This window comes from Camelus dromedarius, chromosome 8 (assembly GCF_036321535.1).
Source record: "Camelus dromedarius isolate mCamDro1 chromosome 8, mCamDro1.pat, whole genome shotgun sequence".
Taxonomy (NCBI): Eukaryota; Metazoa; Chordata; class Mammalia; order Artiodactyla; family Camelidae; genus Camelus; species Camelus dromedarius.
This window is the reverse complement of record NC_087443.1, coordinates 17,007,835-17,027,180: the sequence shown is the minus strand read 5'-3', so window position 1 is coordinate 17,027,180 and position 19,346 is coordinate 17,007,835. Positions and strand designations below refer to the sequence as shown.

The following is a 19,346-nucleotide window of genomic DNA, read 5'->3' as shown; positions in this document are numbered from 1 at the left end:
AGGGGAGGAAATTCTGAGACATGCTACAACAGGGACGAATCTTGAGGATATTATGCGAAGTGAAATTAGCCAGACACACAAAGACAAATAATTTATGATTCCACTCTCGTGAGTTACCTACAATAAGCAAATTTATGGAAACTAAGTAGAATGGTGGTTGCCAGGTTCTGGAAGGAAGAGAAAATGGGGAGTTTTTAAATGGGTGTGGAGTTTCAGTTTTGCAAGATGAAAAGAATTCTGGAGATTGGTTGCACAACAATGTGAATTACTTAACATTTCTGAACTGTACACTTAAAAATGGCAGATGGTAAATTTTATGTTATGTGTATTTTATGATTAAAAATAAGTTATAGAGATGGATAGTGGTGATGTATATGTAAATGCCACTGAACTGTACACTTAAACATGGGAAAATGGTAAATATTACACATATCTTAACACCATGAAATAGCTTCAAAATCAAAAAAAATAAAATAACTCAGACTATAAAATTTTAAAGGAAAATATAAAGCCGAAGAGTCCTCAAGATGTGTATGAACTGAGAAGTGTTTAAAATTGGGTTGTGCATATGCAAGAGACTGAGACACACAAAATAAAGGGATTACTAGAAAAAGAATGTTTTTCAAACTCTAAGTTTTTAGTTATACTACAGAACAGAGTACTGATAAGTCCATTTAATAAGCTGGTTGCTTTTTCAATTACTTATTATCTGCAGACTCCACAATTTTCTACCCCTGGTTTCAGAAATGTTCAGAGATATTAAGATTGCTTTTACTTTGCTTCACACTTCAAACTTCAGTATGCATTAAGAATTGTGCTCCTGCACTAACGAACTCATCTACAAAAAGAAACAGACTCACAGACAGTCAAGAAACTTACGGTTACTGGGGGAAAGAGGGTGGGAAGGGATAAATTGGGAGTTCAAGATTTACAAATATTAACTACTATATATAAAATAGATAAAAGACAAATTTCTTCTGTATAGTACAGGGAACTATATTCAGTATCTTGTAGTAACCTACAATGAAAAATATGAAAACGATTATATGTATGTATATGTATGACTGAAACATTATGCTGTACACCAGAAACTGACACAGTGTAACTGACTATACTTCAATTAAAAAATTTTTTTTAATTATGTAAAATTTGAAATTGAAAGGCTCCTCCAAATAGATTGCTTATAGGATCATCACAGTGAAGGTGTTGTCAAGCACATTTTGTAGACAAGGAAATGGAAATGCTGAAGCTTTTTTTTACGTACTGTCTATTTCACACTTAAGAGCATCTCAAATCAAATGCTAAATTTTCCTCAGAAATATCCGACTTATATTTAGGTTTCATTAAATTTAGTTAAAAAAATATTCACCTACCAAGTTATTCCAGGTACACTTTAGTTTCCCAGTAACTGAATCGAATATCTGTATTTAAACTTACATTAAAATTAAAAGGAAAAATTCAGTTCCTTGGTCACACTAGCCACATTTCAAGTGCTCAGCAACCACCTGTGACAAGGCAGCTTTAGACAGATACTACCTTTACAAGGACTATCTCTGTGAGCATCCTGATTTGTGTTTCCACAGGGTTTGTACCTATCTCTTCATTATACTTAACACATGTCATTCTAAAAGTGTGAGGGATTCTATATCTTTTCTTGGAATTAGAATATGTGATATTAAAGGCATTACTCTCATTCACCTTCCTATCCAGGAATATCTGGCATCATTCCTACCAAGAGGGACTCGAGCAAGTTGTTACATTTAGTAATGTCATGGGTTGAATAGTGGCCTCTGCAAAGTATGTCCAAGTTCTAAACTCAGGAAGCTGTGAAGGTGACCTTGTTTGGAATAAGGGTCTTTGCAGATGTAGTTCAAGTAAGGATCTGGAGGTGAGATTATCCTGGATTAGGGTGGGCCGTAAATCCAATGCAGGGTGTCTTTCTGAGAGACAGGAAAGAAGACATACAGAGATACACAGAGGAAAAGGCCATGTGAAGATGGCAGCAGAGTTCAGAGGGCAGTCCCAAGCCAAGGAACAACAAAGATTGCCAGCAGCCACCAGAAGCTAGGAGAGGACTGGAATGGACTCCCTCTTGGAACCACCAGGAGGAGCCAACTCTGCAGATGCTTTGATGTCCAACTTCTGGCCTCTAGCCCTGTAAGATAATAAATTCCCTTTTTAAGCCACCAGATCTGTGGCAATTTGCACAGCAGCCCTATTAATACAAGTAGTCTGTGTCACAACCACAGAGCAGGGATCATGGCAGGAAGTAGAAAGTCTTAGACGAGTGATTGAAATAGTAAATCACCACCCCAGATTTTATTACGATAAAAATGAAAAGACGGGTTTTGTGCCTGGAATACAGATGGTATGCCATGAGGTTCTGAACATGGCTTTAGAAAACAGAGATAATATAATCTTCTAACAGAATTAAGGGTTTTAGATAGCCCCTATATAACCTTTTACCTAATGATAAAACACGAAAATAATTCCACCAAATTAAATCTGATAACCAAACAAGGAGACTTAGCATCACCATTATTAATATTGTCCCCAAATTCTTATCAATACAATAATTCAAGAAACAGAAGTAGAATACCTATTAAAAAGAGATCAAGTTTTAAAAATGAATTGAGGCGGGAGGATATAGCTCAAGTGTTAGAGCGCACGCTTAGCATACACATGGTCCTAGGTTCAATCCCCAGCACCTCCTCTAAAAATAAAACAAAAAAGTAAGCCTAATTACCTAGCCCCCCCCAATTTTTTTTTAAATAAATAAATTTAAAAATGAATTGAAGACAAAACTAAAGGAAAAAGAACTACTGAAATACTAGCAGGACATTTGAACTTAATTTAAGCAAATCACCTGAAAACTTCCCTGTTCACCAATAGTAATTTGATAAATACAATGAAATTCTATTCGTATTGCTGTAAACATAAAAGTATCAAGGTATAACTTTACTGAGAAAAGCATGACATTTATAAGGACAAACTAGAAATTGTGTGCAGATACAAAACAGAACTTCTTACGTGGGGTAAGGTAAGGACAGGTGGAGCATCTCAGCATTGGGCAGTCCAGCTGGGTCCAATCCCAGGACAACTGACACACGCCACCAGGGAGGGTGAACCTCTCACCTTCCCAGTCCATGGATTACAGTGTTTCCTTTGATGTAGGGATTCCAAGAAATTGAATAGGCAATACATACAGATGGGGAATTGTGATTTATTAACAGAATCAGCAGAAGCAACAAGTTTCCGATATCCAGACCCTCCTGAGAAAAATTGTCTTCTAAAACAGTTGCTTCCTACCCCATCCCTTTCTTCACCATCTCTTCTGTCAACACAAATCCCTCATAAACCATCACTGAGAGACACATTTACAAACTCTGCGCCCTTAGGTTGCCAATTTTCTATTTGCCTGTTCCCTCATTTATAACAGTGGTGGTACACATCATGTTACACACACCGTAAGGGAGGTATTCTTAGGATATATTTCATTGCTGTTACTTCAACATAGTCCTAACGGGTTTAACTAACAAATCACTTTATAGTTTTATAGTTGGATCTGTGATCCATTCTGAGTTAATATGTAAAGTGTGAGGTTTCAGTTAGGGTTCATTTTATTTGCAGATGGACATCTGGTCGTTCCAGCACTTATTTATAGGACTATTCTTTTTCCATTGAATTGTTGCAAATTGTTTCCATTGAATTTGTTGTCAAAAATTGGCCATGTCTGTGTCAATTTCTGGACTCTCTATTCTGTCCCACTAACCAGTCTATCCTTCCACCAATACCATACTCTCTTGATTCCAATAGCTTTATAGTAAGTCTTAAAATTGGGTAGTGGTGTGATTCCTCCAATTTTATCCTTTTTCAAAATAGTTCTGGCTACTCAGTCTTTTTTCATTACATACTCTTTATTTCTGGTAATTTTCATTGTTCAAAAGCCTGCTTTGTCTGATAGCAATACATTCACATCAGATATCCTTTTTTTTTTTTTTTACTGTTTGCATGTTATACCTTTTCTCATCTCTTTAAAACTACCTATTATTTATAGGTAGTCATATACATAATGACTCTTATACACATTGAGTCTTTTTTTAATCCACTCTGACAATCTGTCATTTCACTGGTGTGTTTGTGCCATTTATATTTCATGCCAAAAAGAGTTAACATAGCAGGCCTGAGCCTCCTCTGCTTAGAAAGGCCTGCTTGCAAGACTGGCCCTTGTCTGGTATCTGAGAACTTACCTGGGAAACAGTTGCCTACATTCACATAAAACTTCCCCTAAATGATAAGAGTGGCTCAATACACACCTAAACTAACAAATGATGTGGTCACTGCTGAACACCTGCTTCCCTCATCAATCATATGGGTACCATGTTGCCTCCATGACTGACCCCCAAGAAACACCCTGGACTCCTAGCCTTTGATAAACTTCCCTGGTAGACAACACTTCCCACGAGTGCTGCAGCTAGTTGTCGGGGGAATTCAGTGCATCCTGTGGGAGTCCACTAACAGAGGATTCTGGGAAGCTCATGTCCAGTTACCTCTGGACTTCATCCCAGGCACTTTTTTTCCTTTTTGCTGATTCTACTCTGCCTCCTTATGTGGTAATAAGTCATGGCCACAAGCACAACTATATCCTGAATCCTGAGAGTCTTTCTTTGAAAAATAATTTAATTTGCTAACAAAATTATTAAATGTTTCACTTAGCAAAGCACACCTAAAAGGAAATAATGATAAAAAGAGAAGCTTAAATTAAGGCTTCACAATTTCACATAGTCACAAAGACCAAAACCCAACAGTATTGGTATTATATTTCAATTTTCAAATTTAATGTTGTAAAATCTGAAGTTACCTTAAAGGATTTTAAATGGGGGAAAAAAAGATTAGAAGGAAAAAAAGCATCAAATTTTTGAAATATTATGGATCTAAGACCTTTAATAGAATTTTTTAAAAGCATGTCTCCTGAATGTGTTAGATCAGTATGGTATAAAAGTTATTTCACAGAACTGAAATTACTTCAATATAAATATACAACTGCTGAGGTATGCCACTACAATATAAATTGAAATAAGCTCAACATGCAAGAAGCATTTTGAGGCATTACGAAATACTGAAAAGGGATTCTAAAAAAATAAACAACTGATTTCACAAGTTCATGGTGCAAATTGGGTTACACAGCTTCCACTTCTATAAAAACAGCTATTCGTTGTTCCTGGGTTCCCCATGTAAGGTTAGGCTGGAATCAGTAGAGGTTTCCTATAAACCAGCTGTCTTGACTAATACAGTATGTTTCACTGTGCTTCAACACCCACCTGCTTCATTTCTGTGGGACTAGAATACTTCAGTATACCTGTGTCCCATGGTTTCTCTGTCTTTTTTCAGGGCCATTTGATATAATCTTCTGATTAGCATCCAACAAAAAAATGAGATCAACACCAGATGCCCCATATTCAGTTCTGGAAATTCTGCACATCTCAGCAGACAAGCACCAGGACGAGCTGGGCCACCAGTCCTCCACGGCCTTCAGGACCAAGCAGCAGAGACACCTGATAGGACAGGCATCAAACTCGCTTGGGTACGACTTTTTGTGGCTGAAAATAAAGCAAAATCTGTAAATTTTTCATTTAATATATATATAACAAGAATATGTAATGAACATAATTTTCTCCATTATATAGATGAGGAACGTAAAGATGAGTCAAATTACATAAAGAGACTTTAAAATACCAAAAACATTTTAGAGCTGAGATTTAAGCCCAAGTCTCTGTTTCCAAAACTTATACAAACTCCCCCATCCCACCCACAAAGACTACCTAATTTACTAAAGGACAGAGTGTGCACAATTTAACTGAATCAAAATGGCACTCAGAGGACATACTGCGGTAGGTCCTCTGGTGAAAGACCACAGCAACGACAAAAGATGTTTTAAAAATATGAAAGGGTATGATTGCTGGAAACTGAGAAGAGTCACCCTCAGTGGACAGGGAATTTTGAGGAATTCAAAGAAGATGGAGTGCCCACCGAGTTGTATCCATAGTCCAAAACCTGCAGGAGATGACAGCTTGAAAAGATGCAAGAAGCTCCAGCGACAGCTTGAGTTTTGGGGCTCCCTCCTTCTTGTACACAGAGGGCTGGGAAAGCAGTTGTGGGTCCACTCCTAGGCTGGAAGAGAGGTAGTTAAGGTGCCCTTGGTGTCTGGCAGCAACCAAGATGCCTTAGGAACCCCATATCATTACTGGGGCACACACACCACGTCCTGTCCCGTTACCTATAAAGGGCAGAGGTAAACAGAATCAGGCCCGCAGGGATTTTCATATAACATCTGAAGAAAACCAACACCCCAAAGAGCATCACCTCATTGAAAGGATGGAAGGTAACACTGAAGAAAACTAAGTCAATACAGAAAGCAGGAGATTTTGAAAGATGGAGATTTTCAAAGATGTATGCCTAGTATGTGCACAGCAATATGACAGATTAAGACACCTGTAAATTATATATATATATTTACATTTTTATATATATATTTATAAGTATATGTATAAATTTATAAATATAAATATATATATTTATATATATAAATTTATACATATATTTATAAATATATATCTTTATCATATATATATATCTTTTATGATAAATAACAATTAGCCATCTTGGATATTAAAAATAGTGTCAAAATCCAAAAAAAAAAAAAAAAAGCTCACAAAATTAAGGAAGTAGCAGAATAGAAGAAATTCGTAGAGTGGAATGGCAAGCTGGAAGATCCACTCAGTGATCTCAAATGCAGTGCAAATGTAAAGAGTAAGTATGATTTTTAGTTTAAAGGGACCAAGCTATAATTTCTAAAAGCAACTACTGAATGTCCTAGAAAGAAAGAGAATAAACTTGGGGTAATGCTCTAAGAACAGTAAGTAATACTCCAAACTGGAGAAAAATATGAGTCCACATATTATATGTATCACCATATGTCTAAAGAAGGAGGATATATATAATTCAGATGTTTCAAAATACTGGGAATATAAATATTTGTCAAGTTAAGGAGAGGGTGCCTTATAATGTCATGATAAAACCTGGTGATCCGACAAAAAAAAAAAAAAACCCTATAATATTCTTAGTTATAATTAAAGCAAAAACTCTTATCCTTAACCAATAACATGGGTTTACTTATTTGTGGTAGGAGGTATATTTACACAGAGTATGATTAATTATGGAAGCTGAATTTCATCTTGATCAAACTTCTGCTTTTTTTTTTAATATGGCCCTATTCTCTTGGCCATATTTATAGGCTCAGAAGTGCCCCCCCCCCTTTTTAATGGAAGTACTGGGGATTGAAGCCAGGATCTCACACGTGCTAAGCATGAGCTCTACCACTGAGCTATTTCACCTGACAAAACCTTCTAATTTTTAACCCACTGTCGATGGCTTTAGTAATTGTTATGATTAACAGAACCAACAAAATAGTTTTTCTTAATACCTTTGTGGTCATAAGCAACCACTGGCTTTATCTTTATAACAAATTTTGGTTAAAATAAAGACGAATAAAGAATATATCAGAATTCCTTAAACCACAGGTAGAAAACCAAAATCCTGGCCATTCTACAAGGGAATCAGAATCACATCAGCAATGATGTTTACAAGAATATAAGAGAGCAATGGCTTTTACATCCTAGGGGAATATACTTTTGATCCTAAAATTCTCAATTAGAAAAAAAAGTCAAACTGACAACATAATGCCATTTGCAGCAACATGGATGTTCCTGGAGAATGTCATTCTAAGCGAAGTAAGCCAGAAAGAGAAAGAAAAATACCATATGAGATCACTTATATGTGGAATCTAAAAAAAATAAAATAAAACATAAATACAAAACAGAAACAGATTCATAGACATAGAATACAAACTTGTGGTTGCCAAGGGGGCAGGAGGTGGGAAGGGATAGACTGGGATTTCAAAATTTGTAGATACTGACAGGCATATGCAGAATAGATAAATAAGATTATACTGTATAGCACAGGCAAATAGATACAAGATCTCTGGTAGCTCACAATGAAAAAAAATGTGATAATGAATATATATATGTTCATGTATAACTGAAAAATTGTGCTCTACACTGGAATTTGACACAACATTGTAAAATGACTATAACTCAATTAAAAAAATGTTAAAAAAAAAAAAGAAAAAAATCAATCAAGTAAGGCCTAAATGCAGATTTATTTTGATCCATGAACACTATTTTTAAGAATTAGAGAATGGAATCTATCAAAATAAAAAAATGATTCTAAAAGGAAAATATGATACAAATAAATATAATGGTTGATGGCAGAAAAGTATACAATATATTGCTAAGTCTAAATTAATATACTTTATAAAAAATAAAATAAAATTCTAAAATTAAGAGTAAATAATCTCCACTTGGAGATACTGAACAGGAGGAAGTGGAAGATGCATATGCATTAACTAGGACCTAGCAATCCTGCTTACAAGTGCAATGCGGTGCGGCACACGATAGTGTAGATGAGCAAATATCAGTAAGAAGCAGTTTAAATGGAATCACCATCACACAGCAACAAGGTGAGATGTGAAAACACCATGCTGGGGACAAATGAACAAATTCACCAGAAGAATATGAGTTATGTGCATTGCAGATACATACTCAGAAAACAAATTATACATAGTACAAGTTCACATATAAATAAAAGGATACACTTAATACGAATTAGAATTCGTACCATGACCAAAAAAAAAAACTGTTACCATGAACTGAGAATGGAAATAGGAAATGGGGATTAAAGGGAATAAATATATCAATATAACAAAGGGAACAATAGAGTGTTGTAAACTAAAACAAAAAATTTACTCTGCCCTCCAGTCCAAATTAAAAAACAGATAAATTAAAAAAAAAAAAGATTTGTGTAAAAATTAAAAACAAAATATGGAGGACTTCAACTCTTAGGCAAGATGGAGTATCAGGGGCCAGATTAACCTTTCCACCTGAAACAATCAAAAAAATTGACAAAATATAAGGAAAAAATGGTTTCCAAAACAATGGATACCAGGCAACAAAGGAGACAGGAAGCAAGGAGATAAGCCCCACAATTGCCCCAGCTCACCACCTGAGAAGTTTTTAGACTTTTAGGGAGAAAAAACTGAGGCAGAACCCAGCAGACTCCCTGATCTGAAGAGAGAGATTTGAGAATCCGGGAAGACCAAGGCAGCTAGCTAGAGTTCATGGAACAGAACAGGGAGAGAAAACCCCAGAGATCTGCAGGGGGCCCCTTTGGCATTCGGGGGAGTAGGAGTCAGCAAGTATAGGTAGGGAAAACACCAGAGATCCAAGGAAAGAATCATTCAAAAGCATCAGAGGGAACAGTACCCTGTGCTCATTAAGGGGAATAGTGCCTGTTCCAAGCTAGCAGAATGTAAAATTTCATAATTCTTGGCCCACTGGGTAGGGTACTCTGGAAGATCTTCCCTCAGTAGTGGGGAATAATTAACCCGAGACAGAGCACTTTTCTGGACCTGCCTAACAAATCCTAAAAAGACAAAGACCAAAAAAGATCCAACTGTTTTCAAGTAATTTAACTATATTCCCAAAATAAAGCTCAAGAAGATTTATAGGAATACAAAGTATTCAGCATTCAACAAAGTAAAATTCACAGTACCTAGCATCCAACAAAAGATTACCAAGCACATAAACGGCAAGAAAACATGATCTTTGGAGAATTATCAGTGAATTGAAACTGACTCAAGAACTGACAAAGATGCCAGAATTAGCAGAAAAGGACATATACACAATTACTATAACTGTATTCCATGTGTTCAGAAAGTTAAAAACAGGCATGAAAGATATAAAAAGACTCGAGCCAAACTTTCAGAAACAAAAGCTATAATGTCTGAGATAAAAAATAAACTGGATGGAGGAAAAAAAAAAAAACAACACTGGATGGGATGAACAGCAGATTACATATCACAGAAGAAAAGATTACTGAACTTGAAGTCAATCAAGCTCATTATGCCAAAAAAAAAAAAAAAAAAAAACCAACCCAAATTGAAAAGAAAAAAAAAAATCAGAAACTATGTGATGATTTCAAGAAGACTAATACATAGATAACTGAAGGGTGGGGTGGGATGAAAAAACCAGAAAACATATTTGAAGAAATAATGGCCTAAAACTTTCCATAATTTAAAAAAAAAACACTATAAACTTACAGTTCCAAGAAGCTCAATGAACCCTAAACTAAAGAAACATAAAGAGGGGGGTGGGTATAGCTCAGTGGTAGAGCACGTGCTTAGCATACACCAGGTATTGGGTTTAACCCCCAGTATCACCATTAAATAAATAAATAAAACCTACTTCGTCCCCCCCAAAAAATTTTTTTTAAGAAACATAAAGAAAACTACACCAAAGAATATCAGAATCAAATAGCTCAAAATAAGTGATTTTTAAAAAATCTTAAGTCAGCCAGAAAAAACAGACATGTTAAAGAATATATATATGACATGGAAACAACCTTAGTGTCCATCGACGGAGGAATGAATAAAAAAGTTGTGGTATATTTATAAACATACAATGGGATACTGCTCAACCATAAAAAGAGAATGAAATTTTGCCATCTGCAGCAATACAGATGGACTTGGATGGCATTATGCTAAGTGAAACAAGTCAGAGAAAGAAAAAAACAGTATGATATCACTTAAACGTGGAATCTAAAAAATCCAAAAAACTAGTAAATATGAAAGAAGCACTACCTTACACTTATTGGGTGTAAGGTAGGCTCAAGGAGGTTTTGTACAACACATGGAATATAGCCAACACTTTGTAATAACTGGAAAAGGAATGTAACCTTTAAAAATTGAATAAAAACTGTAAAAAAAATTTATGAAAAGAACATATATAAAGATGACATCAGATTTCTAACTGGAAACAATGCAATAGAGAAGGCTGGGGAATGAAATCTTTAAAGTACTAAAAGAAAAAAAACTGTCATACTCTAATCCCAGAGATAGCAAAAATATCTTTCAAAAATGAAGGCAAAGCTTCCAGTTCAGGACAAGATGGAGAAGATACACTTCCTATTCCTCTCCCTAAATACAGCTAAACATAATGGTACATTAAGAAACATAACAAGACTGAAAGGTGGAGAGAAATGGCAGATCAAGAAGGGATCCTGGCCCCAAGAAATGAAATGATGTTGGGCTTCCTGGGTTTTCTTTTTGCTTCTTGTATTTCACACTGGGTGTTAGAGAAGCCAGCAACCTGAAAATGTCAATAGGTGCAAATTTTTAAAAACCTAAGAAAATCCTGGTCTTCGAGACAAAGGACGAGAAAAGGGACAGGACAGCCTTGTAAGACAAAACTTTTAGACAATAACCACCATACTCCAGCCAAGCTCCACAGAAAAAAAGGGTGATACCACCCCTATTCATATCAGCAAAGGCCTAATAGGAAGCCTAGACTTCCCCTTGCCAGCCTGCAAAACATACATCTTACCCTCCCAGCCAAGCTGCTGTCACTGAAGGTCCAGTGGGGAACCTAACAGACATCCCAGTGCACTGGAATGAGGCATCTCTCTGATTTCCCCACCCCCAGTCAACAGAGGCTGAGTGGAGAAACTGGACTTCTATCCAACCTGGCAACAATAAGGTAGCACCTCCCTTTCCCTTGCCAGTGTGGTGTCAGAGAAAACCTGCTAAAAATAGGAGATTTGGGTAACAGCCAGAGTCTCATGAAAATGCTCAAAATGTCCAGGATCAAAAAAAAAAAAAAAAAAAAAAAAAATCGCCCTACCAAAACCCAGGAGAAGAGCCACTTGAATGAGAAAAGAAAACCAAAAGACATCAACACCAATATTTGGACTATCTGACAAGGAATTTAAAGCAGCCATCACAAAAACGCTTCAAAGAGCGATTATGAATATGTCTGAAACACATGAAAAAGTGCAACTCAGCAGAGAAACAGAAGATTTAAAGAATCAAGTAGAAATTCTAGAACTGAAAAATATAATTACCAAAATAAAAAACTCAAAAGCAGAAAGGAGCCAAAAGAGGAGAAAGGTAGAGCAATTGAATACAGAAAAACAGAAATTACCCAATCTGAATGACAGAAAACAGAGCAGCAGAAAATGACCAGGGCCTTTGGAAACTGTGGGACTATAACAAAAGATCTAACATTCGCATCATAGGGAGTCCAAGAAGGGAAGGAGAAAGAGTGTGGGCCTAGAACGTATCTGAACAAATAACAATTAAAAATATTCCAATTTTGGCAAAACAACCCCAAAGGGTCATATGGGAAGACTATAAAGAATGCTACTCACATAAATTTGGCAAGTGAGAGGAAATTTTCCAATTCCTCAAAAAGCTACTACTACAGTTCTACCTACATGAACAGCCCTGTAATTATTTTAAAATTGAATTTCTACTTTGAAAACTTCTCCTAAAATCTCCAGACCCAGATGGTTTCACAGGAAAAGTAATACCAAATATTTAGAAAACAATTAAAATTGAGGGGAGGGTATAGCTCAGTGGTAGAGTGTGTGCTTACCACACACAAGGGCCTGGGTTCAATCCCCAGCACCTCCATCTAAATAAATAAATAAATAAATAAATAAATAAATAAATAAATAAATAAAAGATTAAAAACAAACAAACAAACAAAAAAGAATTAAAACCAACTTTAAACAATCTCAGAAAATGGAAGAGGAGGGAACACTGCCCCAACTCATTTAATGAGGTCAGGTACACCCTGATACCAAACCCAAAGACATCAAGAAAGAAAACTAGACCAATATCCTTCATAAATACAGATGCTAAGCCCTTCATAAAATATTAGCAAATAGATTTCAGTAATATAGAAAAAGAATTATACACCATGACCAAGTAGAGTATGGATATGCAAGGATTGTTCAAGTTTGAAAATCAATGTAATACATCATATCAACAGGCTAAAGGAATACTATATGATCACATAAATTGACATAGGAAAAGCACTTGACAAAATGCAACATTCCATTCATGCTAAAAATGCTCAGCAAGTTAGAAATGGAGGGGAATCACCTCAACTTGATAAAGAGCATCTACAAAAAACTACAGCTAACACACTTAGTGGTGAAAAACTGCATGCTTCTTTCCAAGATTGGAGCAAGACAAGGATGTCCACTTCACCACTCTAATTCAACATCATATTATAAATTCAACTCAGCAGAATAAGGCAAGAAAAGGAAATAAAAGTATGTATTGAAACAGAAATACTACCTCCTCTTTGCAGATCACATGATGTGCTACACAGAAAATCCCAAGAGATGTACCAAAAACAAAAAACAAAAAACAAAAGGAAAAAACTCCTAGAACTGTTTGCGGAGGGAGGACCCTTAAATTAGGAGGCCCACCAAATCGTGGGTTCTTGGCACCTGCTGTGAAAGAATTTGCACAGCAGAAAGAATTCGCAGAAGGGGAAATGGGAGGAAAGTGCTTAAGTGAGGAAGAGGCACTCAAGTGGGGAGCCATCAGCAAAGATGGGTGGTAGAGACATCTCTGGCCCGGGTTGGGCCACATAGACTTTTATGGGAAGCTTCTGCCATCATGTCCGCCTTCAATGTGTGGTGGAGCCAATAAGTCCCTGCTCTGAGTTTTTCAGTCCTCTATGGGCTTTCCTGGTGGTTGTCATAGCAATTGTTAACTGTCATGGCACTCATGGGTATGTCACTGAGCATGTTAACACAGATTACGATGAATGTATAATGAGGCTCAAGGTCGACTGGAAGTTAGATCCTCCACCATCTTGGTCTCTATGAGTTCTAACCAGTTCTTGTTTCTTCTCTGCAGCTGCCTCCTGAGACTTAGACAAGAGTTTCTATATGAGGAAGGGGCAGGGGTATGATCCTGGGGGCAAGAGCCTTGGTAACAAAAAGGAAGTTGCTTTTAATCAGAATGCCTGCAACCTTGTGGACCCAGCATCCCTCCCAAAAAACCACCTCCAAAGATTCTGTTCAGCCACGAAAGTTTTAAAGGGAAACGAAGGAATAATCTCAGTTAATCACTGAGATAGGTGGTCAGAGTTCTTGCCATCTCCCAAAGCTTGCAGGCTTGTCCTAATCAACTACTTGAGCCTGCTCTTCTGTGACTCAGGGAGGCCTGGGAGACTTCAGCTTTTCCATAAACAAGAGGCAGGAGTTGTGGGGGGGTGGGGGAGGGGACGCCACAGGTCCTGCTAATAAGTTAAGCACAGTCATAGACTACATGATCAACATACAGAAATCAATTGTATTTTTATGTACTAGCAATAAAATATGTGGAAATATAAATTTGAAATACCATTTATGATAGCTCAAAAAATTAAAATTACTTACATATCTCACATATCTAATAAAAAGTATGTAGGACTTGGATGCTAAAAACTACAAAATGCTTATGAAAGAAGTCCAAGAAGCTCTAAGTAAATGAATAGACATACTGTGTTCACATATTGGAAGATTCAACATAGTAAAGGCAAATGTCAATTCTCTCCCAAAATGATATTAGGATTAATACAGTTCCTATCAAAATCTCAGCAATATTTTGATTTTGCCTTTTTTGGGGGGTGGGGGGATTAGGTTTCTTTCTTGCTTGCTTTACTTTTAGAAGAGGTACTGGGGATCGAACCCAGCTAAGCATGCTGTCTACCACTGACCTATACCTACCCCCAAGCAGTATTTTTTAATAAATATAGACAAACTGATTCTAAAATTTACATGGAAAGGCAAAGGAATTAGGATAGCCAAACAATTTCGAAAAAGGTGAATAATGTTGAACTCACACTGCACTATTTTGGAAATTAGCATAAAGTTACAATGAAGACAATGTAGTAATGATGAAAAGATACACATATAAACTAAGGGGACAGAGTAACTAGTCCACGTCCAGACCCACACAAATTTTTTTTCTGATTTTTAAAAAATTTTTTACAATACAGCAAAGGCAATTCAGCAGAGAAAGTAGTCTTTTCAACAAATGGTGATGGAACAATTGTATATCCACATGCAGAAAAAAAAAAGAAAGAGAGAGAATATTGATTTAAACCTCACACCTCATTCAAAAGCAAAAAAAATAAAAAACTCGGAATAAATCTATACATAAAATATAAAAGTGTAAAACTTTTAAAAGAAAATACAGGTGAAAAATCTTTAAGACTTAGTGTTATGCGAAGAGTTCTTAGATATAACACCAAGGATCTGTATTTTCAAAGCATAAAGAACTGTTAAAACTCAATAGGAAGGAAAGAACCCAATTTTTTTAAATGGGCAAAACACTTGATCAGATAAATACCTTAAAAGGGTTATGGGGATGATAAGTAAGCTCATGAAAAAATAATCAACATTATGAGCCATTAGTGAAATGAAAACTAAAACCATGACAAAATATGGCCATATACCCCTACAGAATGGCTAAAATACTTTTAAATGTTTTAAAAGATGTTAAGAAGATGTAAAGCACTCAGGACTCTCATATATTGCTAGTGAGAATGCAAGATGGTACAGACACTTCTGGAAAAGTTTGGTAATTTCTTATAAAGTTAAATATTTACTCATTATATAATCTAGCAATCCCCTTGGGGCTAGGGAAATAAACTGGTACAACTGTCTTAGAAAGTGTCCTTATGTGATGAAGTTGAATGTGGGCAAACTCTATGACCCAGAAATTCCATCATAGGTACAGAAGCCAAAACTAAGTCAGGCACGTGTGTCCCAGAAGACATGTCCTGATTCAAAGCATCACTGTTTACAATACCCCAAACTAGAAACAGCCTATAAGTCCTTTAACAGAACAGTGGAGAAATAAATTGTTGCCTGCTTATCAAATGGAATACTTAGCAGCAAAAAGTACTACAGCTTTATGCTTGGTTTTGGAATAATTCTGTGAAAACAACAGATGAGGTTAACTAACCAAAGAAAGGCACTGAAGAAAACACGGAGTAGGAAAACAATACATAAAGAATCCAAAGACATGCAGAACTGTTCAGTACATTTTTCTGTGGGACACAATTTTAGTCAAATTATAAAGAAAAGCAAGCAACTAACCAACATAAAATTCAAGATAGAGATGGGAGGAGCTGTGATGATTAGGACTACACAAAGGATCATAAAATAAAAGGCAGTGTTCTACTTTTCCTTCTTTTTTTTTTTTTTTCATCCAGTAGTCTTTTATTGGTCATTTATGTGAACAAAAAATACAGCAAGCCATATCAATAAACAAAGAATGTTGTGGCCATCAAGTCATCAGCCGCTACCACCAGCCCTGCCACTCCCTGCCAGTGAACTCAGGATGTAGACCAGCAGGCAGCCAGGCCTCTGAGGGACACCCTGAGGGACGTGAAAGAACAGGATACTGGCCCTAGATAGCTAGGTGCATGTCAAAGGAATGATTTCAAGAAGTCCAGACATTTGCACCTTCCCATACTTAGAAAAGCACTAAATTCCTTAACTTGAGCTATCTGGTTTTCTTTCATTAACAGTAATCTTTTGATGTTCCGGCTACCTGGTCTTTGTTTTTATTCTTATATATCCTGGCTCCTCCCCTACCTCTTTGGATCAGTCCCTCACTGCGATCAAGGGTTCGTTCAAAGGGTTCGATTCCTCAGAAATGTCCACTGAATAAAATATAACTCTCAACTTCTACATTGTGCATTTTATTTCAGTAGACACACATGCCAGGTACCAACATTAGAAAAAAAAAAAAGGTCAACCTAAAACAGCCTGTTATTTTTTAGCTTGCCTCTTCCCATAGTTTCTCTCACTACTCTACAGATCCACAATCACAGATGAAGGCAGCTTTACTGGTAACAGATCTTACAAAAAAGGGACACTCAATCAAGAGGCAAGAGAGCCATTGATAAATCCCTCCAAATACAGAAGTATCAGTCAGCAATCACTGTACCAACTGCCCAGAGCTTCACATACAGCGTCCCTTCAAGCCTAAGATTATGCCATGTTGTAGGGGAGGAGGAGACAAGTTCTAAGAGAATTCAACCTTGTTTGAAACTAGCCCACGTGCTATAGAGTAGACTACATGTGTTGCCAATGGATGTAACTGGTGTTCCAGGTTCTTGTCCCAGAAAGAATTCAGAGACAAGAGGTGGAGGTTTAAATAAAGTAAAGTGAGGATTTATTAAGTAATGAATAGTACACTTTCAAGGGGAGAGCAGGCGGGCTCAGGTGAGCAGCTGCTGCAAGATTCTTTGGCAAGTTGGTTACGTAGAGTGTAAAAATGAACGGGCAGAGTATTTATTGGGGAGGGAAGGGTCTGGGGTCATACTCCCTGATTTTCATCCCAACTCCACCTTCCCAAAGGGAGGAGGGATTCTTTCCTTATTTAGGTTGGATCAGAAGTGTCATGGTGTTGGTGCATGATGGGTACTTCTAATCTGCAAGGCTAATTTTATTGAAATGAGGGGATAATAAGCAAAATGTTACATTCAGACACTAGAAATTCCGGCCTTTTCCCACCTTTCTTTGTTAGCCTCCAGGCTGCTCATCATCCCCAAAGGGTGACCACTTAGCCCAGAGGTTCCTGCTTTTCCTTCTCTGCCCAGGGACTGCTGGTGCTTACATGATGTATGGTTTCCTGCATTGGGCCTGTGTCTCTCCTTTCTGCCCAACTCCTGCCATTTGGCCTGCATCCCCCTTTCTCTGCTCGTATCTATAGTTACCTGCCTGCTCTAACACAGGCACTGTATGGAGAGCTTCATTACTACTATTCTTTTTCCAACTACCAAGACCAGTATTCAGAACCAATGGGAAGGGGAACCTGAGAGTAGAATTTTATTTCTTAAGATTAATGAAGGAGGGAAGGTATAGCTCAAGTGGTAGAGCGCATGCTTGGCATGCACGAGGTCCCAGATTCAATCCTCAGTATCTCCTCCATAAATAAATAAACCTAATAACCCCCCAAAAAAGGTTAGTGATGGGTACACAGATTCTAGGTTGAGCTGTATTCTTTACACCTTCGAGATATGTTTTACAATATATCTGTGTCATCTTTCTTAATTTTAAAGTGGGAGAAAAAGAACTAAACTAAAAAATCTTGATAATAAAGAAAAAAATATGAGTGTGGGACAAAACCCTGGATCTACTCCCACAACCTGCTGAATGCAGGCTCATTCCAAGATGATTTGCCAAAAAGGAACCAGTGTAAAATGTAGTCATGAGTATGACAAGAAAAAGAGAAAGACAAGCAAATGGCTGACTACACAAATGCTGCAGCAAGAGGCAAAGGAACTCAATTAGGAAATATTTCAGACTGATGGATTTAAATTTAGTGAAGCTGATGAAGGAAGAACACAGAGAAGAGATGCAGATACAAAATGAAGAAATAAAACTCCTTGGATTAGAAAAATTCAAAGGTTTGAACTATTTCCTTAGGAAGCAGGAAATGGGTAGGAGAAAAGCTTTTGAGTAATAAAGCCTCGTGCAAGCTTGGGAGTCTTTAAATATGTGACTTACTGCCTTAAGAAATAAAACAATTTTTTCCTACCACGTCTGCACCGTTTAAGGTGTCCTCGCAGGCAGGCGCAGACCTCTCAAACCTCCAGGTCCTAGGATACGGATCCGTCTAGGGCTCCCCCGACATCCCTGCCCTAAAAAAGGGATTTTCCTCAAATTCGTCCCCTTCCGGCTCCTCCGGTCTCCGTCTCCCGGGTGGGCTGAAGACTCCTCCACTGAAGCCAAGGATACTCCTTGCTGCCTCTGCAAAGAGCGACTCCGCCCCCATCCCAAATCGCAGACCCGCTGTCCCGACCCCAAGAGTCCCCAGTTGGTCAAGGGGTGCTGGTCTCGAACACGCTTCCCGTCCCACCCCTCTGCTCGGGTTTCGAGTCTCCACACTCCCGCTCTTATACACATTCAGCACCTCGGTCGTACCTCTGAGCACCTAGAGGACGGAATGCGGAGGCCTAGCTGAGGCATTTGAGGCTAGTTTATCATCACCATGGAAACCCCTAGGCGGGGCTTCAAGGGGGCAGAGCCAGGGGCGAGGCTAGCCGTAATCTTCAATTCCCGCCCGTCGTGCGCACGTAGCGCACGGCGCACGCAGCGCACGGAAGTGGCGTGCCCTGCTACCCTCGGCACTACGCCCATGCACCCGGCAACAAAAGCCCTAGGAGCCTGCGCCCCCGCCCCGCTTCCGGGTTCTCTCCAAACCCCACCTTCTTCTCCAGGAAGATGGGCGCAATCCTACTTGCAAAATCGAGCGGGAAGGACGCAAAGATTACGGCGGGGCGGAGCGGGGCCCCAGTGGCGGGTGCCTGGGGGCGGGGCAGCAAGGGCCCCAAGTGTCGCGCCTGGAGCGGAGCAGGGGATTGGTCGGCCAG

At 37.9% G+C, this 19,346-nt stretch overlaps 1 long non-coding RNA gene and 1 other non-coding gene across 3 annotated transcripts; one reads left to right on the top strand and one right to left on the bottom strand.

Moving 5' to 3' along the window:
- Nucleotides 1-1,594: 1,594 nt before the first annotated feature.
- Nucleotides 1,595-19,270, bottom strand: LOC116155736 (uncharacterized). 2 transcript variants are annotated; one of them, XR_004139571.2, is made up of 3 exons: nt 18,512-19,270; nt 6,031-6,277; nt 1,595-5,600 (listed from the first exon to the last, which is right to left on the bottom strand). It is a non-coding gene; the product is annotated as an uncharacterized LOC116155736 (long non-coding RNA). The 2 variants fall into 2 exon arrangements; XR_004139573.2 differs by having other exon boundaries at nt 6,031-6,171.
- TRNAG-ACC (transfer RNA glycine (anticodon ACC)) lies at nt 12,514-12,586 on the top strand. Its single transcript has one exon. It is a non-coding gene; the product is annotated as a tRNA-Gly (tRNA).
- Nucleotides 19,271-19,346: the final 76 nt, after the last annotated feature.